We start from the raw sequence: 23,822 nt of genomic DNA, 5'->3' as shown, positions 1-23,822 counted from the left end.
CTTTATGAAATTACAGACTTTTTTTTCCCCTCAGTAATATATAACTGAGTGATAAAGAAGAGGCATGTCTCAAAATCTCAAAAATTTTTGATTTACTGTCAAATCTATGATAGACAAACAGACCATCCCTAAAATAAGAGCTAGTTTAATAGATTAAAAGAAATGTTTGGTTATGGATGGAAGCGGAACTTCATTCAATTTAAAACAGGGAAACTTTTGAGTCTTATAATTTCAAATATTTTGTTTTATATATATATATAGGGATTGTGAAAAAGAATGCATTGTACACTGATGACATTTGCTAAGAAAAAGAGTTTGAGAGATAAGATTATATTCATATGGCCCCTTTTAAATTTGACAGAGTTAAAGGATTTTGAGCTACTGTAGGTGATGAATTAAATTATGAAGAAATGGTGGACACTTAGACACTGAAGGGCAGTATAACTTTGTAAGTTATGCTGTGTTGTTTAGAAACTTTGAATAAGGTCATGAAAACCATTTGGAAGTAAGTTTAAGAGCAATTAAAAATATAAATTTCATCTTTAGATATATAAAATACTTTATTTTGGCAGGTATTTAGTCACACCTGCTGTACTTAGAGCAGTTTCCATTAAAACTGTTTTCCTGAAGGTGCAGCCTTTGGGGCTGAATACTCTATTCTGTCTAAAAGATGCTTTTTCAATATCAACCATTTTTTAAATAATTATGAACTTATCTTCCCCTTCCAAAAATACCTAGGGCAGGATTAAAGAGCAACAATTTCAAGAAGGATTGCAATTGTTTCTATTAAATATGGCCCTACCAAAAAGAGGGGGAAATGGCATTAATTAATTCGTCCTTAGTGTTCTGGTCTTTTATCATTGCACATTCTAGTGTTTTGTTATTTGCATTATATTCTGTACCCCTTTAATATATAAACTTAACTTGTAGTTTCTAAAGATGGATAGGTACTATGGAAGATGACTTAGCAGCATTAAGGCTAACCAACCAGTTTTTTATGGTAATGATGGTGCCAAGAATCCCTGAATCTATTTTTTTGTTAAGTTGCATCACAGTATGGGCCAGCATGGGCCTTTCCAAATGATTTTGTTGAAAAATCATTTCTTCTCAGTGTTTGTGTATGTATTTGACCTTTCAACTGTAGGATCTTGCCTCTTTATTATCTTGCATATTTTTTACATTTCTCTACTCAGCTGAGATTTTCTGAACCCTAAGATTGTCCAGTCAACTGCCTCCCTCTCTCTGCTGTTTTATTGCATGTTTTAAATTGTTAATGAAAGTAATGATTACTTTCAGCCATTGAGCCATGCAGACCTCACTCAGACCATTATTTTGACAGGTTCCTTCTCTGTTCTTTGAAATCAAATCTGGCATCCTAGAAGATAGTAATTAAAAACACTGGGATAGAGCTGGTTGGTTGTTTACAAATTCTAGCATAAACTTTATTTGACCTTAATAACTGGTTATGCCAAGAAGTAACACTCTTCCCCCCTCCCCCCCCCTTTTTTTTTCCTCTCTTTTTCTCCTTTTTCTACCATTCCTTCATGTAAAGTGCACTCAGGCCACACTAGGCATTAAATATATAACTTACTTTAATCTATTTAATCTGATGTTTATTAATAGATAAACAGCAGGAGCCAAAGTATCTTAGCTAGACACATTCTCAACAAAATATGATGTGAGATATAAATGCATGTAGATTTCCTTCATTATCTTTTTTGACCATTGTGTTTCTACAATCTTTTCTTCCCACAATATTTGTTCTTTTTCCCTTGCAAACCCTTTTTGTTCTCTACCATTCTGATTTTGTAAATATTTTCTGTTTACCATTCTCTAATAATTACTCTGGATCTAGGTTTTATTCCCAATGTTTTTGACTACTCCATTTTGATTTTTAGATTCTGTCAATAAAACCGTGGTGATTTTTTAAAAAATGGAATCTTATTTTTCTTGTATTTGAAAAAAAAATCCTTGCAGTTAATTTTAAATATAGATTCTTCTAGTAAGGGCCATGTTTTATAGCTTGATTTCAATGAGATCTTGTGTATTGATTAACTGTATTTACTCAAGTTAATGATCTTATTCTGTTGCTTTTGTGGTTTTTCTTTCCTTATTTTTTCTTAATTATGAATTTTATTCTTTACTTTCTTCCAAATTGCCCTGTATTTTTAATTCCTTGTCAAGGTCCTGCATACTAGCTAGAACTATATTTAAAGCACCTCTACATATATCCTTGAGAAACTGTTGCTTATATTCTTCCATTGCCTGTGTGAAAGCTCACATACTGCAAATGTCATGAAGTTTGATGTGAAGGTCAGGACTCCTTAGCACAAAAGCAACCTGGACATACCAGAGAGAGACCAGCAAAGGGCCAAAAACTGAAGTGATTGGAGAACCTTTCCAATGAGGGAAGACTGAGAGAGCTGGGATAGTTCACCCCGAAGAAGAAGCAGCTCAAGGCAGACCTCGTTAATGTACAAAACTACCTGAATGGAGGGCGCAGAAAGGATGGACCCAGGCTCAACAGTTGTGGCCACCATAAGAGTAAGAGGCAAGAAGCACAGAGAGCAACACGGGAGATTCTCACTGAAAATCAGGAAACACTTTTTTCCTGTGAAAGTGGCAAGAAGTTATTCAGGAAGGTTATGAATTCTTAATCCATGGAGACATTCAAAGGCCACCTGGACACAGACCAGGTCAGCTGGCTCTGAGTGACACTGCTCTAGAGGGGTAGCTTGACTAGATGACCTCTAGATGTGCCTCCCAACCTCAATCATTTTCAGTTTAAAAAGCTCTATTTTAAAAGCAGAATTTGAATGCTGGAAGTATTTCTTAAGATCATACATAGGCAATGAGGCTAAAGTAAAATGGTGAACAACAATTTTTTATTTACTGAGAATAAGTGTTGCACAGTAAATGGTCTCAAATTTCTGAAAAAAAAAATTAAAATGTGGTAATGAAACTAAGCACTGCATATAATGTGTTTATAATAGGAAGTTAACCAAAGGTTTCATAGATAGGAAATTCTGGCATTTCTTTTTTCTCAGTAACTGGCACAATTACATTAGATTTTTTTAACCTATATTTAATATGTGGTAGAATTTATATTGAAAGAGAAGGTTAACAAGGGGACATCAAAACTTTTAGATGACAGGAGAAAAGGAAATAAAAGGACAACAAAGGTTAAGGCATAGAAAAATCAGAAAGTAAAACCTTCGGGAGTAATTTCTTTACACAATACCCATTAAGGAATGTAGTAAATTTCCAAGGTCAATAACAAAATTTAGCACAGTTTCATAAAGGAGCTGAGCAAGAAGTTCCTGGTAGACAATGCTGTCTTTTTTGCTAGAAATGGCAAAGGACAATTCAGGATATTTTTTCATGTTTCATAGTCCTGTTCAAACCACATTCTTCTTATGCAACCTCTGCTCTATAAATGGGTCCTTTCCAACAATAATAAAAATCAATATGAAGCCCATTAAAAATGCAGAATGTAGAAGATTAATGAATTAATAGCTATAGTATTTTATATAGCAAGGAGAGCTGTCCTATATAGAGGCACAGCAATTTTGTGTGAGGCCAGGATGCTCTTCATATCTCATAGAAATGGGGACAAATTCCTTCTCTTTCCTCTCTCATTACTGTGAGGCAGAAGGTTTTAGTATGGGTGTGCTGCCACTGCCTACAGGCCTCTAAAGGTAGGTGATTCTCTTAATTCTGGAATCAGGGTTTTCTCATATTATTTTTTACTTGGTATATTTTTATGGATTATTGTACTGAAATGGTGTGTTGAAGTTAAAGTATTGTTGCAGTTGGAGCCCTCTTGTGAAATTTGCATTTAAAGACAATCACTTTCCCCACAAGCTTGCAGTCTAAATACACAAGTAAAAGGGTGAAGCGACTTGCTCATAGTTGTCTAGCAGATGAGGCACAAACTGAGAACACAGTTTCATGCACAGGAAATGTCAATATTTTTGTAGAGAATTTTGGGCAGAGAAGAAACTTGTAGTTTATTTATGTACTATTAACGAGTTCAGAGTTAGACTTCGTGACATTTTTAAGAAGAATTTTCTCCAGGTACGGCTCATATTGGTCCAAAGTCTTTGCTGGACTGAGCTTTAACATATCTCAGGCATAGAGAAAAAAGGTTGGAGGAGAAATAATTTAAATCAGAAAGGACTTATGTGCAGTGAAGTGGGACATGAGCCACATTCAAAGTAAGTATATTCTTCCCTGGATGTGTAGGTGTAACTCCCTCGTGTATATTAAAAATGATCACTTACAAAATGATTTTAGATATATTAATGGACTTACTTCCAATCTATTTCTGCTTGTCAGATGTGACACCTCACATCCTTAAAGTACAAGAATGGCAACTCTCTCTTTGCTCTTGACAAGTGAACTAAAACGGAAATCAAAGTATTTCTATACAGACTTTTCAAAGGAATTTTCCATTTTAACTGAATCAGGAATAGGAACTTTCTGATATTCAGAAATATCTGCTGAGCTGGAGACTAATCATAATCATAGACAAACCCACAAAGTTTCTGATAAGGTAAAAATCGGTAAGTTGTGCTTTAATTGGTATAATTTTCTTTTTTTGGGAGGGGATTTGAGGAAGAGGGTGCAATGAAGAGTTTTTGTTTAGTGCAATTTTATGTCATTTATACAAAGCAAAAATCCTTTTGTCCTTATTTGTCTGGTTAAAACACTAAAATTAATTTTCCTTAAACCCCAGTTTATTCCTTTTTTCCACTTTTCTTTCTAGTAAAACTAATAGAAAAACAAGGTTGCAATGACTAGTGTTGCAACAGGTGTTGCATTAGAGAGTGAAAGATCTCTTCTTGCCTGACTCAAGCTAGCAACAAAACATAGCAGGAAAGTGTCTTTAGCAACCAAATACGTTTTCATCATGCGGTGACTATAATGCTGTTGTGTAGCTTCTCACTGAGCTACAGTTTTAAAAAATTTTGTGTTGCTATCGTACTTTTATCAGCATATCTTCTTTTCTATCATCTAGTTGTAGCATCTAGCTGACGTTAGCCTTTGCTCGTGGACACTCATGTTTGCCCTATGTATACATAAATGGTGTGAGATGTTATTTGAAACAAATGCATAACTCTCATGTCTCTGACACATTTTATTGCGGTTGAGTAGTACATGCTTTTATATTTTATCAGCAAAAGATTTATAATATATTAATAATGCTGTATGGAACAGTGTTTCAGCATGTGTTGAAAATATATCCACTTTACATGAATCTGCTTCAACTTAGATTTTCTTATTAAGATATATATGTATATTTAGTGTATTGTTGAATATTAATTTGAATAACTGTGAATAATCATAAAAGTAATAACATAAGGCATGCAATTGTTTTAAATTATTTACATCTGCTTAAGAAAAGGTTGCCTGCACCCAAATGCCTGAGATTTAGGCAAAACACGAGTACCCAGGAGTATGTATCCCTATTCAGAAAACCTGTGCAAAAGAATTTTTGTTTGTTTACTGTTTCAAGTCATGGCTAGTGATCCAAGCTTGAGTAGACTGATACATGACCTGATATACTGTAATACAGTCAATATTTTAATTTTGAACCACTGTACTATGAGCAAGTGTTGTGGCAGGACTTTCATAGTTCAGAAGAGTGAGAGAACTCTGCATAGTAAAGCGGAAAACAGAATCCCTCCCTCTGTTTTGTTTGTCCAGAAGATTAAATAATAATGAATTGCATTAGAGCATGGAATGTGGTGTTAATATAATTACTTATTATTTTGAAAATTTTCAAAATGAATAAATCATGCTCATTTTAGAATAGTATACCATGATTGTGGCGGTCGCACCATGTGCTTCAACAGATTAAAGGTTTCAACCAAGAAGACCAAGGGGCCCCCAACTGCAACAGTTCAGAAATAAAAAATTACAACAAATGTAGTTTTTAGAATCAAGAATGAAATCTCTTTTTCTGAGAAAAAAGATCCACAATGACTGAACCACGTGTATATTCTGAACAGTTTCAGCCTACACAGAAGTCCCAATTCCCAGCACATCACATATTGATCAGCACATACATATTCACTCCATGGGTTCAGTAATTTCAGTTAGGTTTTTTTTAATGTGACTTAGAATTTCAGCTGAAGATTTCATCTATATGGAACCTTACTGAGACAGAAAATACAAATAATGGAAAATGTAAGAAAAAATAAATTCATTAAATAATTGCAATTTATTCCTTGATGAAATTTTTAGTAATCCAGAATCGTATGAATCACACATTCAGTTAGATTCAGTTACCATGTACACAATATATACTCACGGATTTGGAGGTAAAAGATGTAGTATCATGAGCTTTGCTCAGATAACAGGTAAATAAATCACAGAATGGATTAGGTTAGAAGGCACCACAGTGGGTGATCTGGTCAAACCTTTCTGCTCAAGCAGGCTCATCCTAGAGCACATTATACAGGACTGCATCTGTATGGCTCTTTCTCTCCCCAGAGAAAGAGATTCACTCAATTTAAAGTTGCTTTTTCTGGGATATTTGTGCAGTATTTCTAGGAATAGGTTGTTTGCTCTTGTGAAGAATACATACAATTGCAAAATGTTGTTACTTTAAAACAAAATATGCTTAGCTAACATGCACAATTAGCAATTTTGACAATGACTTATTTTGCATATTAGAGCACATGCTTCTGTAGGAACATATTTGTCAACTAAGTAACAGATTAATTATTTTGCTACTGGTCTCTAGCAACCTTTTATGTATTAAATACAGAGGCCAACCTTTTATGTATTAAATTTAAATGTCCCAGATCTTCAGGGACTGCATACTGAAGAAGTGATTTCTAATAGAAACTATCTGAAAAGATTAATGACTACAATGAGCTATTCAAAGACCTGTTTGGTGGAAGAACCAAAGTAAATCAATGATTTTCTGGTTTTGCTGAGTCCTGGTTGGGCTGCTCCACCTTTTAAGGATGTCATTAATTCAGAGTAAATGCAAACAACTTGAAGTGCCAACTTGGCATAAAACAGAGAAGGGTGTACAAGATAACTTTCTTAAAAACTAAATTTTCTTGCATTACCGTTAACATTCATCCAAAATATTTAATTAACTATCTTTTCTTACAGTCTAATTTCTAGGAATGGAACTTAAGGAATTGAAATCAATCATCTATTTCTTTTTGAAATACCATAGTTTTAGCTTAAGGAAGAAATGACCACTGGCACATACAAATATTTCTAGACATTGGTTAGTTAAATAATTCACTACTCTAATTTTTAATGGTCTAAGGAAATAAGTAAACAACTCAACATCTGAAAAGGAACTTTGTTCACAAAGGTTGGTTTTCATTCCTTTTTTGATAATAAGATATAGAAATTACTCTGATGATCAGCTGATCATCACCATTCATATTTCATGACAATGTATGCATCTAAGTAAACATGACTGCAACTTTATGTGTTTCCTAATTGTCCTTTGTCCTAGTAACAAAACAATACCTGTGATCATATAGTGTCTGTAGTTAAGTATTATCTTTCTGATGATCAGCCAAGATTTAAAACAAATAAAATTAATCTGGATACAGAGGGTTCCAAATATGTTCAGATAGGATGTTCTGGCACTTTCTCAAATGCAGAAACAAGAATCAGAAAGTAATAGTCAGTGAACAAACCGTATGAAAAGGCTGCTCCTTAAGTTTCTAGATGATATTCTGGAAAGCTGTAGGCAATTTAATACTCCGTTTTTAAAAAAATTAAGTGTAATCTCCAAGTTTGGATTTGGCTGGTCTTAAAACGTAACAATCTTCTGAGGCATGGACTTTTGTTTAATAGAAATGTAGAACTAGAAAATGCCGACTTAATTTTGAAAGAAATGACCCTGGATTAGAACTAGTTTAAATTCTCTGCCTACATGCAGTTATATACTGCCTCCAAGCTGCAGTAGCTTTTCTACTGGTGTACAGGAGAATCGAGTGTCCAAAGGTCCACTGACCTCTTCCAATTTATATTCTTTTTTCTTACTTTAAAATGGTAAAGTGTGGTCTGTAAGTCACTTTTCAAAGATAAGCATGTGTGAATCTGACAGTATAATTTTGCCCTTAATAAACAGAATTTATAGTGTAAGCTGTTTCTGAAGCTGTGATAAACGAGATAATTGGACATTATTCCATATTGTAACACAGACGGCCAAAATTATACCATTTAAGACACTCAAGAGGATCTGTTTGACTTCTTAAAATATACTCTTATAATAATGAAATCTAAAGCTTATACTTTTCTTTACTGACAAAGGTATTTTGAGAAACCCATCAATTATAATTCTGTGTCTCTGTAAGCCAGTTTCTATTGACAAGAACACTGAAATAGAATTCAAAGCTTAACTTGACTTGTAATGGCTTTCAGAATTCTCACATAAAACATTATTCCTTTCTTACTGACTTTTAAATTTCTTTTATGCAAAATGTATAAAAATCAATGTTCAATCATGTAATATTCCATATATTGCATATACATTATTCTGTGATATACAGGGGAAAGTAATAAATGAAATGTAAAATATTAATACAAACCTTTGCAGAGGCCTTTGAAATCTTGTGTGTGTATGTAGTGCAAGAAAATGCACATTTTAAAATGAAAGTACAAACCACTCTGTATTATAAGTCAAGATTAAGGAATACTCCCAGTTTTGCTATACTTCTACTTTCCTGGTATTTTAAAAGCCTGATGATCTAAGAGCACACACATTTACTTATCTTTCAAAGACATAATCACACTGTCATCCATTTCAGTACCACAAAAGATGGATAGCATAACATGGACTTAAAATGGGTTCATTAATTATCAAAAAGATAAGTGTTTCATCAGGTATATACAGCAGATAATATTTATCTTTTCTCATAGAGAAAAAAGATTAAAGTAATTCTTACACACATACTGGAAAAGAAAAAGGCTATACCACTGAAAGTTTCATAAAGTGACACTAGATAATACACTCTGCCACTAAAGACAACCTTACACAAACACAGCCACAGATGCCTTCCATCACATTCAACTTTGGCAGTTAAATACCAGAATGAAACCATATATTCCAACTTTAACTATTTCATAAACTTCCTTTTGTTTCTTAGCAATTACACACACAGGGACTGCTTTTCAAAAGTTAGTGTTTCTGCTGCAGTATTTGATAACTACTTGATAGATATAGAGTAAATAATTTCACTAACTGTATAACACAATGATACGTGAAAACAAATACCAGGACTGCAACAGTCTCTGAAAGGAAATATCAAGTCCATCAGTCCATCTAGGCATAATTAGTGAAACTGCTATGTGAAGTAAAGAAATATTACTGTAAGTCTGTCAGAAAAGAAACTCTGACAAAATAAAACAAAACTTGGGTTATTCTGACATATTTAGCAAGGATCTGGTCTGAAACAAAATCAATAAGAAACAGAAAAAACCCTCATGAGAAATAACTGATTAAAAATGTACTATCATGAACTGGAGAACACATATTACATTTTCAATTACATTAAAAAAAAAAAAAAGAAAGCATTTCATCTTAAACCTTTCCTCTGAACAAAGCTGAGATGTTGCAGGTACAATTAGCAGTAAATGAGAAAAACCAATAAGAGAAATAATTTCTCAGCAGTGATTTCCTAAAGACCATGTATTAAGCTTGTAAAGATATTATATCACTGCTCTTGCTTTACTCTTGCTTTATTTTTATTGAAAACATGTTTGGGATGAATAGATCTTTGTCCAGATATATATTTAAAAAAATACCCCAAACCCAAAATTCTTTTAATTTTAGTGAGCTTTATGCAAGTAACAGCAATTTAACTCAACACTTTAATTCTGCTATAGGTAAATATTTTAACACTTGTATATGTCACAGTCTTTTTTTTTTAATCTAGGAATTTGCAGCAAAAATAGAAACATTACTCTCAGAAACATCACAAGCCAAAATCTCAAAGCAATCCCTCTCTTCTAACTGCAACACAATCTCTAAGTAAGGAAAAATAATGCAGTGTTTAAAATAATCTTGTTCATGACTTTTAGATTTGGCTCAGTGAAAACACAGTGAAATCAGTGGGGGCTCGCATTAGCTTTACTGAATTCTGGATCATTTTCCTAATGTGAATCAGTAAATCAGTTTACTTACTGATTGCAAGATTGCATATAATTTATTGCACATTACAAAACAGAATTAATGCCTAATTTTCCTTAAGGTAAAATTGAAACTAAAAAAGACTGTTGATTTATATACTACTTACAAATACAAGGGCTTTTTCAGAATTTGTTATTATCTGTCCCCACATACTTACAGCTCAAAGAATTGCAGAAATAAATTTAGATAAGAAAACATTTTAAAGAATTTATTGACTTTGAAAAAATTATTTTAAACAGTCCCCAATTTTTGTAGTATGTCAAAGATTCAGTGCCACCCTATAAATTTAGCAAAATACTTATTTAGAAGACCCAAACACAGCAAATTCCATTTGTAACAAAATATCTAAAGGGACTCACTGAGGTGAAAATACAAAACATTAGAATACTGAAAGGAAAACTATTGAGAACTTGCATCAATTTTGTGTGCTGATCTATCTAGCAGCATTTTAAAAATAGAATTACAGTTTTTGCTTTCCATCATCATTATTGATTCATCCAAATGCCTTATGGACATCGATAAAGAGATCTATTGAATCTTAATGGCAAAAATGTCAGGAGCAGTATTGAAACTAACACAGGTCAGTGATTTTTAGCATGGGTGACTTCTTGAAAATGATGCCCTGACAGTTTGCTTTTCCACTGCTTCAAAAGAATATTTTAATGGCACATAAACTCTCATGATGTTCTAAACACGTTAAGGAAAGGAAATACAGTTTAGTTCAGGCCTATACTTCCCAAAGCTGAAAAATTATGTTTATTTCCACTTAAAACATCAAGGCCATCCTACCAAACCTTTCAAGAGATATATAATAATAAATAGAAACCCTCCAAGGGGAGTGAGTTTATTTAAGTCTAAATGATAATATCATTCATATTAAAGGATTAAATAATTGAACATATAAAGAACTAAAAATACATCACTGTTTAACTCCTGAGAAACTAAAGAAATGTTCAGTGTTTCAATTAAAAATTTATATACATGCCTTCAAATATACAAACTGCACAGAACTAGGAGTGCAAAATATAAAAGCCTGATATTGACTAAATCTTGGCCAGAAAATATTACCAAAATTTGAGCTGGTGAAGAGTATACTGGTCTAATCATGAAGTAGATAATATTTTATCTGATTTTATCTGATTTTATCTGATTTTATCTGATTTTTTATATTTTTCAAAATTAATTTGATACTTGTGAATTTATTTAAAGTAGGAATAGTTGCTTCCTTTTTATTTTGTTTTGATCTATGTTTACAGCCAAATCAGTTTCAGAAACTGAAATGAAGCTTTCAGATTGAAACATTACCATGTTTAAAATGACATGCCTTCTTTTTTAACCACATACATGCACACTATATTAAAAGAATATAGCATTATAATACTGTGAATATTAATGAATTTGACAGTGCTATTTTGGGAAAATGCCAATGACATTCATGCACACCAGATGTATCTCTGCAGTCCAAACAGAAAAAACCCACATAAAAATGAGAACTAGATTCAGCAAGCATATAGTATGAAGAAGTTAACTCAGGGATTGCAGAGTGAATGACAGCCTATTTTCTGCTGCTAACTCAAGATTAGAATTGGCACCTACCCTTATGCTAATGAACGCCTAATTAGAGACACCTCCTATTCAATAAACTGCTCGCTTATCATCAGTTAGATTACCTGACAAGCCCTTTCACTCCAGTTCTGGCCCACCAAGAATCTTCATTCTTTTTCTTGTCTTCTTTTCTGCAAGAGAACTGATCCCGCTTAATCCCTGGAATAATGTATCTCCTCTTGTGGAAGAGCTGGTTTCCCTCTTCCCCTTTTTACATCAAGCTAATGGAGCCAGTAGGTATTCTATTGATCTTTCTCTATGTGGTTTCCTCAAGGATTTGACAGACTTCCTTACAGGTTAAACATCCAGGCTTTCTGAAGTGGCTATAAAGCTTTGGTTTTGATTTTTCAAACTTTTTTCTCAAACCCTTGCTCATCCATAATCTTTAAAAGCTCAGTTGATGCCATGCAGAATACAGGCTTATTTCTTTGCTGAACTAATCTAGACACTGTCTAGTGTTGAGTACAGTTGTCTGATTCAAATCTTCTGTTACAAAGCAGATGACATCTAGCTAGATGTCATGAGAAGAGACTAACAATGACAATTCACTTATCCCTTAGAAAGAATCAATTCTCCCACAATGCATCTGTCAGAGAACTCTCACTCAGTAAAAGCAATTTTTCTAGCTGTCTGACACTGTAATTGCTCTTAAATTTTCAATGAACGTTTTACAAGAACTCCCCTGAACCATGATGAAAAACTTAACTTTTTCTAAAAATGAGAGGCTGACAGGATGAAAGAGGTCTTTCTCTTTAAAGCTTTGCTTGCTTCAGTAGGAATTCTTTCATATCATCAACAAGCTGTTGAATAGAGGATAGATTACTTTCCATTTATTTCATCAATCAGATTAAAGGCTCTCCTTCACAATGCCCTTTAAACAAGAGCTGTTTATGATGTCCTCCCAGGTTCTACTTTAATGTAGTATTAAATCACCCTGAGCAAAGAGGCAGGCAAAGCATATAAATATGATGAATATCTGACAACATTTAAGCATTGCAACATTCAGGTCATTTCCCTATTTCTTGTCACTCTCCAAAAAATCTGAAATCCCTCCATCGTCCCAAGCAGGTTTTAATGATTATGTGTCATTTTGATCTGCCTATTGTCAAAAAGGGAAAAAAAAGAAAAAAATTGATCTATAAATAGATATATAGATAGATACATGATATTTCTGTACCTGAAATCTTCTGAGAGAGTATGCATGACACCAGCACACAGAACTGCTCGCTCCCGCACGTATTTAATTAAGATTTACTCTGAAAGATGGATTCACTTGTAGATGCAGCTCTATTTTTAGCACACATAAATATTGCACAGGAAAAAAAATATGTGCTTTTTTCATTTTGTACACACTGAAACTGTTTTACTAGTATGAGAAATATGTGCAAGTTGTGGGCAAATGTTCAAGAATAATCAATAAGACTTTTGGTGTTATTACTGACTACATCATTAGAAGCACCATTCCTTATTATCTAGATAATTCTTTAATTAAATAAAAGTAAGCATATTAAGACATATCATTTTCCCTGGCTCACCATGGAATTTTGAAACACAGTAATGAATTCTGAAATCTTTACATGTCATTATATATTTTAATTAAGTATTTAGGCATTTTAAATGCCAGCTATTCATGGTAGAAATGGGGAGTTCCAGTACAATCAATAAACATAAACTATTAAATAAATTGCATATAATCAACACTTAAATAGCAGGACCATACTGAGAATAAATTTATATGTTCATGAGAATTCTAGACTGTATTTTGGGAGGTTTTTTTTTTTACTAACGACGTTATAAAAATTCTGAAACTATTATTAATGTGCATATGGTATGTACTCATAATAAAAATATGCATTAATTAAACAAATATGATTGATTATATTGAGAAGAATTTTTTACCTTAACGTTCTGAAATATTTCCTTGTGAAGCATCTAGTATACAGGATGATAGTAACTACTAGAGTTTATGTTAATGTGTTAAATTTATGATTATGTATTAGGAGGCTTTCTGATTTTACTTTTTATAAATTATGGGAGCGGACATGTATAAATAGATAAGTCCCTACAAAAAAAATGTTTTCTGGATGGAAACTATACATTTCTTAATAAAATGGCATGATTGTCATTCCCTTTATGGAATGCTACAATAAAAATGAGTGTATAACTTATTCCTTTTTCCAAACCTAGATTTTAATAATAATTAAAAAAAATGCCCTGCCTTTAAAATTTGGACTTCTTTCACAAACACAAGGTTTCTCAATCTAATTGGCAGTGGTGTTTTCCTTTCAGCTTTACTTCTTTACACATACATCTCCTCCTGCATTTGTCCATTTAAACACTTCCATATTCCTCCTTTCTCTGCTGCTTACTCTCCATGTGTGTTACATTACTGTTTTGTCTGCATCTTCTCTTTTCACAGTAAAATTTGAAGAGCTAGCAGACCTTTTGTGCTCCCATTGAAGTCAATAAGAAATTTGAATTATTTTTGAATAAGGACTCTCAAATTCTTGGAGAAATTCTACAAGTTGATTCACTGCTGCTCTGCAGAGCTACTTCCATGAGCTAGTGTAAAAATTCATCCATTTATACTAGTGCCAAATGGATCAGTAAGTTGGTTTCTTATTAAAATATAAATTCTGCGGTCTTACTTATTAAAGAGTTTTGCATTCTGAATCATCCTTAACAGTCACAATGCACTTATCTCATGTTTGATCAGTATTTACTTGGTGCAAATGTTAAGAAAAAAAAGTGTAATCCATTTTAAACTATCAAATGCACCTTGTGCATAAAAATTGCTAATTTTAACAAAATATCAGCTGGAAGTATCTCCTAGAATAAAGAAAATATTTCCTGGAGTGAATAAAGTTTAATAGCCAGCAAACTAACAAGGTAGAATGGGTTATGCCAGGTAGAATTTTAATTGGTCTAGTGTACACTTGTTTAACTAAAGAAAGTAGAAATGATGAAGAAGAAACTTTATCACAATTTTACAGAAGTCTGTGGTACAAGTAGATAGTTCTATTCTAGTTCAAACTAGCAAATGAGCAACTATTTCTTTCCTAAGAAAAAATGTTTCTTGCATTTTAAAATTTGAAGAGAATTTCTTCCTAGATTTGTTGACTAAAACCCTAAAAGAATTATCAAAAAATATCTATTCTCTTAAAAAATAAAAAGAAAAAAAAGAAAGTATTGCTTCTTACTTCTCTTATCATTTAGACAACTATTAGGAAAAATAGATCTTAAATACACCTTACAAGAAAATATACAATCTACATTCTGATAAACATGTTTGCTTTGATTTCGTAACATTTATTTTAGTGGCTTTAGATATCCTTAAAAATACTATACATTTTCGCATGCTGGAGTTTAGAAGCAAGCCAATTTTATTTTTCCTAAAGACAGAGCTATAATCTTCATTACTTATTATCTTCTCTAATTCATTTGGAGAAAATAGGCAATATGGACAATAATTTTCTGGATGTCAATAATATTTTCAGCATGGACTGCAGAAGGGGAAAATCCTGGACATAGATCACCTTTTCTATCTCTAAGCCTATTCTCTATCATAAAAGAAAGGCAAACTCAGGAATTCTAACGGTGCTGGTCAACTTTCCAAAGAGTTCTCTACAAGAAGTGCTGTGGTTCTCAAAACCTTTTCACTCTGCATGTTTTAGAAAAAGCAAGTGCATTTATTTTCACTGGGACAATCCCTGCTAATAAACCTGTTTCTGCTCTTCCTGAAATCAGCAGGGTGATTTCAATGAGAGCAAAGTTCAAGAAAAGGTCTATGGAGATATACATCTTTTAAAACACAAAATTAATGCCCTCTGGTATCACCAGTAGCAAAATTCACATACTTTAGGTTAGACACATATTGAACTAGGGCCTGAAAATTATACATTTTGTATAAAGGAGACGCTAAGTAATCTCACAGTATGAACATGCAAGTAGGAGGAGATGATGACTGTTATTACAGATATTCTTTCAAAATATTTCAGATCCAGACATTTTACAGATAAGAAAAGTATGATCAAATGAAACAATTTGTAATTGAGGAAATGCTATGCTGGATTCAGTGTAATTTTACTTCTAAGAGAAACACTTTCAAGTAACTTTAACCACAAAGTTTAAAACAAAAAAGTCCATTTTAAAATGTAGCAAGAAATATCCACATGCTTGAAGGGTGTGAAAGAGTGACAGGGAGCATGTGATGAAAATGCTGAAGGTATCTGTAGGCTGATTTTGGGAGGTGGCTCTTGCATTGTGGCTTTCCACCCCCCTGCCCCCCAAAATCTCAAAGAACAGCGATAAGCACTAATGGTGAACAATGGAAGATGCATCATGGAAGATTTGAGCCATGTGGAAATGGTGAGCTGTTATTCAAGAAGGATTTTATTAGGCTGGAGAAATGCAATAAACATCTGACCCTTCAAATATTTGTCTGAACTTCAAACTTCTGCAGATTCCCTCATCATTTGAGTTTTATAAATTTATTATTAACACTTTGCTGAAGCAGAAGCCAATGGCCAGGCTCATCTTGCTGAGAGTGAAAACTATAGCAAGCCATACAAGGTTATACTTCACCAGAGTTAATTGATTTTACATCTGGCTCATCAATTGGTTTTATAGAAGTTGAATAGCGCCTTTGTCTTCACCTTAATACTGAAGTATATACAGAAAATTATTTCTTTAGATTCTGCATTAAATCAATCAAAATGAAATGAAAACAGAAAGCTATTTGAGCTATTAGAACTCTATAATAGCAAATTTTGTTTAGTATCTGAAGCACAAGAAAGCTAGTGATTTAGAGACACTAAAAACAGAAGCTTAGTTAGGATGCAGAGGCTAGGGAAAATGTCAGAAGGAGAAAATATTTTTGAATGAAGAAAAATACAATATAATTTTCAATCATATTTATATAGACACTTTAAGACTTGAGGATATATAACTATTTATGCCATTTTCTAATTGAATTTCATGATTATATTTGTTTTCTCAATAATTCTGCAATGATGCACTGAGATGCAGAAAAAAAATTCTATTCACATCATATACTTCACAGCTCCTTAGCTGAACTCATAAACAAATTTTCTCTGCATTTCCCAGCATTAGATTTAGTCTCATTGCCAGTCAATAAAAATAACCATAACTAAGGAGAAAATATTAGCTGGGAACAAGTAAAAATTTACAACATTGTGCATGTAGAAGCTTTTCCTAGCACTTTAGTGATATATACTGTCTTGGAAGATTTATTTTTCTCAATTAATATACCTAAATTGGGCAAAATCAAACCCACTCCAATTATAAAATTTATATTTAGAATTTCCTTATTATTTTCAAATTGGATATAACCAAATTTAAGCTGGGACAAGAGCTCATTTTTGTCCTGGTAGCAGGTACATTGCTGTGCTTTGCACTCAGTGTGAGAATCATGCTGCTGGCCCAGAGATGTTTGGGATGCTGCTCAGCAGCGCTCACCCTAAATACAGGACATTTCAGTGTCCCGAGCTCTGCATTGCTCAGGTGCCCCAGAGGCTGGGGGAGCACGGCCAGGAGAGCTGACCTGACCTAGCCAAAGGGATGTTCCATACACAGACCAACATGGCCAGGATGTGACCTGGGGGGAGCTGGCTGGGGGGGCCAGGAGCTGCTGGGGGATGGGCTGGGATCGGCCAGAGGTGCTGAGCACCCGTGTCACTGTGCATCACTCGCCTCCCTGGGGTTTTACTCCTCTGTCTCTCACTATATTACTATTGTTGTTTATTATTATTATTAGTATTAGTAGTAGTAGTAGTAGTAGTAGTAGTAGTAGTAGTAGTAGTATAATTACTATTATTGCTATTATTACTATTATTATTATTTTACTTTTTTCTTATTGCTAAACTGTTCTTATCTCAACCCACAGGTTTTGTGTTTTTCCTTCTACCCCATCCTAGTGGGGCAGGTGGGTGGGTGAGTAGTGAGGGAGCAGCTACATGGTACTTAATTAATGGCCAGGGAATCCAGCCCAAGCCTTTTTAAACTTTGGATTATTCTTCTTCACAAGAAGAATGATCCAAAGTTTAAAAAGGCTTGGGCTGGATTCCTTGAAAATGTATGGATTCTGATAATGAGCCCCCTTGCTCTAAAATTTCAAAATATGTTTTCAGAACATTGATTTTGATGTCTTTTATGTCCTTTCCATCACTGCACACTTTTCCTAGAGTGTCAGTGGGGATTGAGAATCTCCAAAGGGTGCTTGTGTTGGTCCTGAAATAAGTGTTTAAAGCCTATGGAATGAATCCATGGACCTTTGAGGAATCAAGCTTCATTAGGCTGGATACTTTTCAAAAGCATATATTATAATCTAAGATACCTATGCAAAGTGTACAATGAAAATTTGGATATGCTAAGACATTTCAAATGTTTTTTTGCTATATTATGAATTGTCATTAAAATTCATGCAAAGCATGTCAAAAAGGAATGCCAAGAATATAAAAAAAGTGAAGGAATTATGATAAAGATTAATGTTTAGGATTTAGGCAGTTATAATTTTGGAATTAAAATTGTGCAGGTAAATTACTCTGTAAAATCCCTACAGTTTTTCCAGCCTTTTAAAGGACACAACCATCTAAAATTCTCTTTTATAGACCAGTTGTCTATTTTCTGATTGCCAATTTCACCAGGTCAAACAGCTGCAAAATTTAGAGCCAAAAAAGGTGTCTGTTGGGAAATTGACTCTTGGAAATGCCCTGGGAAGAGGTATTTGTGAGCAGGTTATCCAACTGCTTGTGTTGGCCTTCACTCAGTTCTTGCAGTTTATTCTCAACCTCTTATGAATAGAGGACTGGCACAAGCAAGAATTTAAAGTATTTGCATACCAGAACTTTACACCTGAACTTTTTTGTTTTAGCGTTTTCTGTGAAAATGGAATAGGAAATTAATTTATACAATGTGATTGAAGCCTATTATTCAGAAAAGCTTAACTTCTAGCAGGTTAAAAAAAGAAGGTTAAAACTTCTTTAAAGTAGGAGTTAAATTTCCTATTTTATGTAATTCCATACCAATAGAAGTTTGGGTTATCCATTTCAAGGCATTCTGGTAGATATATGATAGATTTTCGACAAAAAGAGATGTAAAACTCCAAATGGCATGAAAATTAACAAAATAAAATAAAAAAAAAGAGCAACCAAAAAACTGCATTATTTTTTAAAAGTATTTTCTGATTTAAATAATAATGAAATTTAATATATTGTAAACACCAGGTTAAACTAAGCGGCAAATCCTGCTTCTCTTACCAATTCTTCTTCCCTGCAACAAAGCAAAAAATAATTAAAAGGGCAAGATTGCTGCAAAGTTACAAAATCCTGTTATTGTATCACTTTGACAAAGTCCATTTAAAAAAAACACTGGTAACAGTTTTCTGGGATACATTGCTTTGCACTAAATAAACTCAGAGGTGGAAGGGACAGCAGCAACCGCAGGCACAATTTAAAAATATTTAACCGGATTTTTTCTGAATGAATGCAAATGCTCCTTTTAATATTAGAACAGAGAAAAAAAATGGCAGATCAGCTTTCAGGGACACATGTTCTCATGTTCTTGAAAACTTGGCCTCGACTCTCAACTACATGAGCTGACGCAGTTGTATGAAGAGGACTTCTCTTTGTTTGAGTAGGTTTTCTTTTAATGGTAAGATAATTACAGCTACAACCAGTTTAATATTGAATATATTTATTTTAACCAATCTTACTGAAGTAGTTGATTCCCAGCTGCTAATCCGATGGAAGGACTGAAAAGTTCATGAAACAAGGTATTTAATATTGAAAGTGATGTGGCAAAAAAAACCCAGACAAGCAGGTAGGTGAAATTTAGAGACTGAAAAAAATTGAAAAATTATAAGATAAGATCAAGTTTAAACAAGTGGAAGACATACTTTTATTAAATTTATTATTTATAAATGTAAATAAAATAGTCTTAAATTTTACATTTTAGAGCAGAGGAGGCAGAATATAATATTATAATCCAACTAATAGACAAAGAAGATACAATGCTTATTTTCAAGGGTTGGAACATACAGAAGTGTTTTGTGTATATTTCTTCAAGAAGACCAAGGCAAAGTATATTTGATATTTTGGTAGTGACAGTTAAAAAATGAATACCCTAAAAGTGTGAAAAAATGTTCAAAAAGTGTTTGAAAGACTAGATGAGTTGGAAGAAGAGAGAAAAGATGAAGAAGATGAAGAGGTGGTTTCAGCTAAGGTCTTGAGAATAAGAGAAAGATTGCCGGCAAAGTTGAGGAATTTGGGAGCATCAGGGTAGGCAGTTAAACAGAAGTGGATGTTGATAGACAAAATTGTCCAATCTGTTACATTTTGGTTTTAGATTCAGCATTAGCTGAAAGAGTAAAGAGTCATAGAATTGTGTTCTGTGTTTCGTGCCTTGTGCTGTACAACACAAGATCACACAGACAGTTAACATGGAGGATTTCCTACTGTTGAAGGGGCATGAGCCATTATCAGTTACCTTGAATACCTTCTCATCTTTTCCCATCATACATTATGAGTGGTGAGTTTTAATTTTTATGATAAAGTTCAAATTTACTAATGGTTGCAAGGAAATGCTTTGCAACATGTGGTGGTCAGAGACCTGGATGTCTGTTCTGTGGACTGTGATGACCAAAGATATTATCAAAAAGTTTTTCACTGCTGCAGGGGGAGGATGTGTTCCTGCATGAAATAAACCCATACTCAATATAAACTAGCAGTGGGATGGATTCATGAAGGCATAAATGAGCAACCTAAAAGGAAGAAAAAAGGTAGATGCAGTGGTACCATTCAGTGATGCATCAATCATCACCACAATTTGCTAAGAGTGGTAGATTGGCAGACTCTGAAGAACCATCTGTGTGAGAAAGAGCTTCTGGAAAAGAAGATGTGGAAGACTTTAATGAAGTGAAATGCATAAAGGTAATTTGGAAAAAGAAAAACAGAAGGAATTAAAGCGGCACTCTTATGAAAGGATATCAAATTAGGGTTTTTAGTTTAAATGTGGATTACTAGAAGATTAAAAGTTAGAAACTTCATTAGATTAAGAATCATGAGTAAGGACCGTAAATCAAAAACTGCTCAAGAGGAGAGATGGAGTTGATAATCATTTGTTTATCATTAATTCTGTGTCTGAATGTTCTCTCCCATTGAAAGAAATGCACCAAAGAAACATTTCAAGCACCAGAAACTGTAACAAAGGTATCAAACTCAGATGATGTGAGTCAGAAAGAAACAGATAATGGAGTGAGGAGGGTATTTGACATAGACATTCAAATGATATATCTTTGATACCATTGACAACTTATAGTGAAAAGAGAGTTAGTGGTGATGCCTCAGTGTTACAGAAGAGTGATCGAGTGATCATTTTAGCACTGTGTTATAGTTTCAGTTCACATTATGTTTCAAGCACAGGGAATTTTGGGAACTTTTTATTTTACTATTTGTAAACAAATGTGCTTTGTCTTGTGCTCCAAGATAAAATAGATTTTACACATAAAGAAAAATATATGTGCTTTCTTCAGAAACACAATTCAAGGTAATGTAAGGCTGCTAAATTATTTTAGATTAGCAATCTACTTGTTTCAAAGTAGTACACTTCAAGTAGCTGTGGAGATACTGAGAATCTAATGCTTCTCTTTTCCAGTTGTTATTAGGGAAATAACAATTTCAGTGGTTTCTGCCAAACCTTTCCCATACAGAAGAAAGAGTAAAATTATAATAAGATTGAGTATTTCACAGTACTGTCTCTCTAACAAAATGTCTACCAGGACCTTTCAGTAGCAAATTTTATATGTTGTAAGAAAGTAATGACTTTTCCAAGCAGCCTGCAACTGCAATTTTCCAGTGACCAAGAGGCCATAGCCAGAGCTTGTCTTTAAGCTTATCATTCAAATTGACCATTCCAGAATTCTGAAGTGTTATAAGCTCCCAGATAAAAGCAAATGCTCGATATTTGGGTAAGGAAGATGTGGGAATAATTGTCTAGCTTTTTATTTTGATGACCACTGAATGAAAATCTTGGAATTTTTGAAGGAACTGGCAGGCATTTTGGATCTTCAATCCATTGCATGAATGTATTCTATAGAATGATTTAAATCTCTTTCTAGTTCAAAATACAGATAGATGATGGTGACAAAAAGTGAGATTGGCCTATAGAGTAGGAAAAAAAGCTCTGAAAATTCAGAAAAATTTCAAAAGACGTCGTATTTAGAATTCAAAGGAGAGATTTCTGTGTTTCACTATGAGCTATTATATTCTTATATTGCTATATGAATGCCAATTTGTGTTAGTAATTTACTATTTAGCAACCAGTCTCAACTACCTTGAGCTCTTGAGTATCTTCAAATGTACTGAATCCAACAGACACCAGATGTACCTTTAAGGTTTCAGGGGCATGATTTTGTAAAGTCAGCAGTAGGTAGTCAAATGATAGAAAAAGGACAAGCAGAGGTGAATGTGTGCAGAATAATCATTTACAGTGCTGAAACAAAGATCTAAAAAGAACCAGAAAAAAACAGCACTATACCATGAGGGAATAAATTCCACAATTTAAATAAAGTGATATCCTGAGAACTGCTGATGGTCATCCTCAAAAAAGCAAAATTATTTTATTTTTATTTGAAAATGTTTGTCCGCTCCTTTTATTTTATTTTTTCCTCTTCTTTCCTGACAATACATTTTTGTAGATCACTTGGGTGGCTACCTGAGGAAATTTTTCCTGTCTTCTTCATGATCACCTGTACTATGCGTTATGTAGGTACCATTTTGTGTCACCAAAAAAAAGCTAAACTAAAAATTGGTTACTGAAGAAAGATATGACCTCTTCAATTTTCTGCCCATTCATTTTCTTCCTTCCTACTGGCCTTAGCTACCAGGAAACAAAGGAAAAATGGAGTTTGATGGTTGACCCAAGAGAAAAATATTCTTTCTTAAAAAAAAATTTAAAAATTGGTATTAGATCAGGCAGCTGAAAGAACTCACCCAGTACCCACAGAAGCAGCAGATCTCACAGAAGCAAAACAGCAAGAATATGCAGGAGGAAAGGGATCCCACTGTGAAAGCATTTTGCCCAGTTAGTGTAAAAAATATATCTTGCAGGACAAACTGATTTAGGATAAAACCTGTTTAAGGTGGAAAAGGTAGAAAAAGTCATATGGAATAAGATATCCATAAGCAGATAGTTTGAGACTGTAATTTGGGCTAAAACTCAGAGAAATCTTCCAGGGTAATTGTAGCATTTTGCTGAACTTAGTGGTACATTTAGGTATTTCTAGGTAGAAACAAAGCAATGAGAATTTATGCTGAAACAACTTCTTCATACACCTGCAGGTAGATTCATATATTTTCATTTAGTATAGTACAATTACCCATCTCATTTATTACCTACTAAGATGTGAAACCACAAGGTGAGGTCAAAGTATCATCAAGGGTATCTTCATCACTTCAATATCATTGCCTTAAAAAGCACTGACCAGGAGAAGTAGATGACCTCATTTCAAAATTATTACAGTACAGAGAACTCAGTTTCAACATTATAATTCATTTTCCTACAGAATATTTCAAATTTATGATCAGTTTCCTGACATATAATAGCTAATCGTTAAGGATAGCCACTTTAACATAATATGAATACGCATTTCTCCATAGGTAATACAACAGTTCCTGCATTAGCATTATTGACTAAGGTGCATTTAACTTCTTCACTAATACTTAATGGAAGGTTAATGCATAAGTCAGAAGATTAAATGGCTTTTACTTAAAACAAGTATATTGATTAAAATAACTTAGTGTGGTTTTTAAAGATGATTATATAAAAGTAGTCACACTTTTTAATATTTTATTAAATATTATGAGCAAAATGTGGGCCTCACTGACCAAAATTACTGGAAGTTATTGTGCTAATTGTGCCTTGAGCTAATTATTGCTCATAGTTAACAGATGAATATTTTATTCTGAAAGGTAACAAATCATTTGTGCTAAATTCAGCACTCAAAGTTAGCTTTATTCCATCAGTC

Source organism: Haemorhous mexicanus, chromosome Z (genome assembly GCF_027477595.1).
Source record: "Haemorhous mexicanus isolate bHaeMex1 chromosome Z, bHaeMex1.pri, whole genome shotgun sequence".
Taxonomy (NCBI): Eukaryota; Metazoa; Chordata; class Aves; order Passeriformes; family Fringillidae; genus Haemorhous; species Haemorhous mexicanus.
This window is presented reverse-complemented; position numbering follows the sequence as displayed.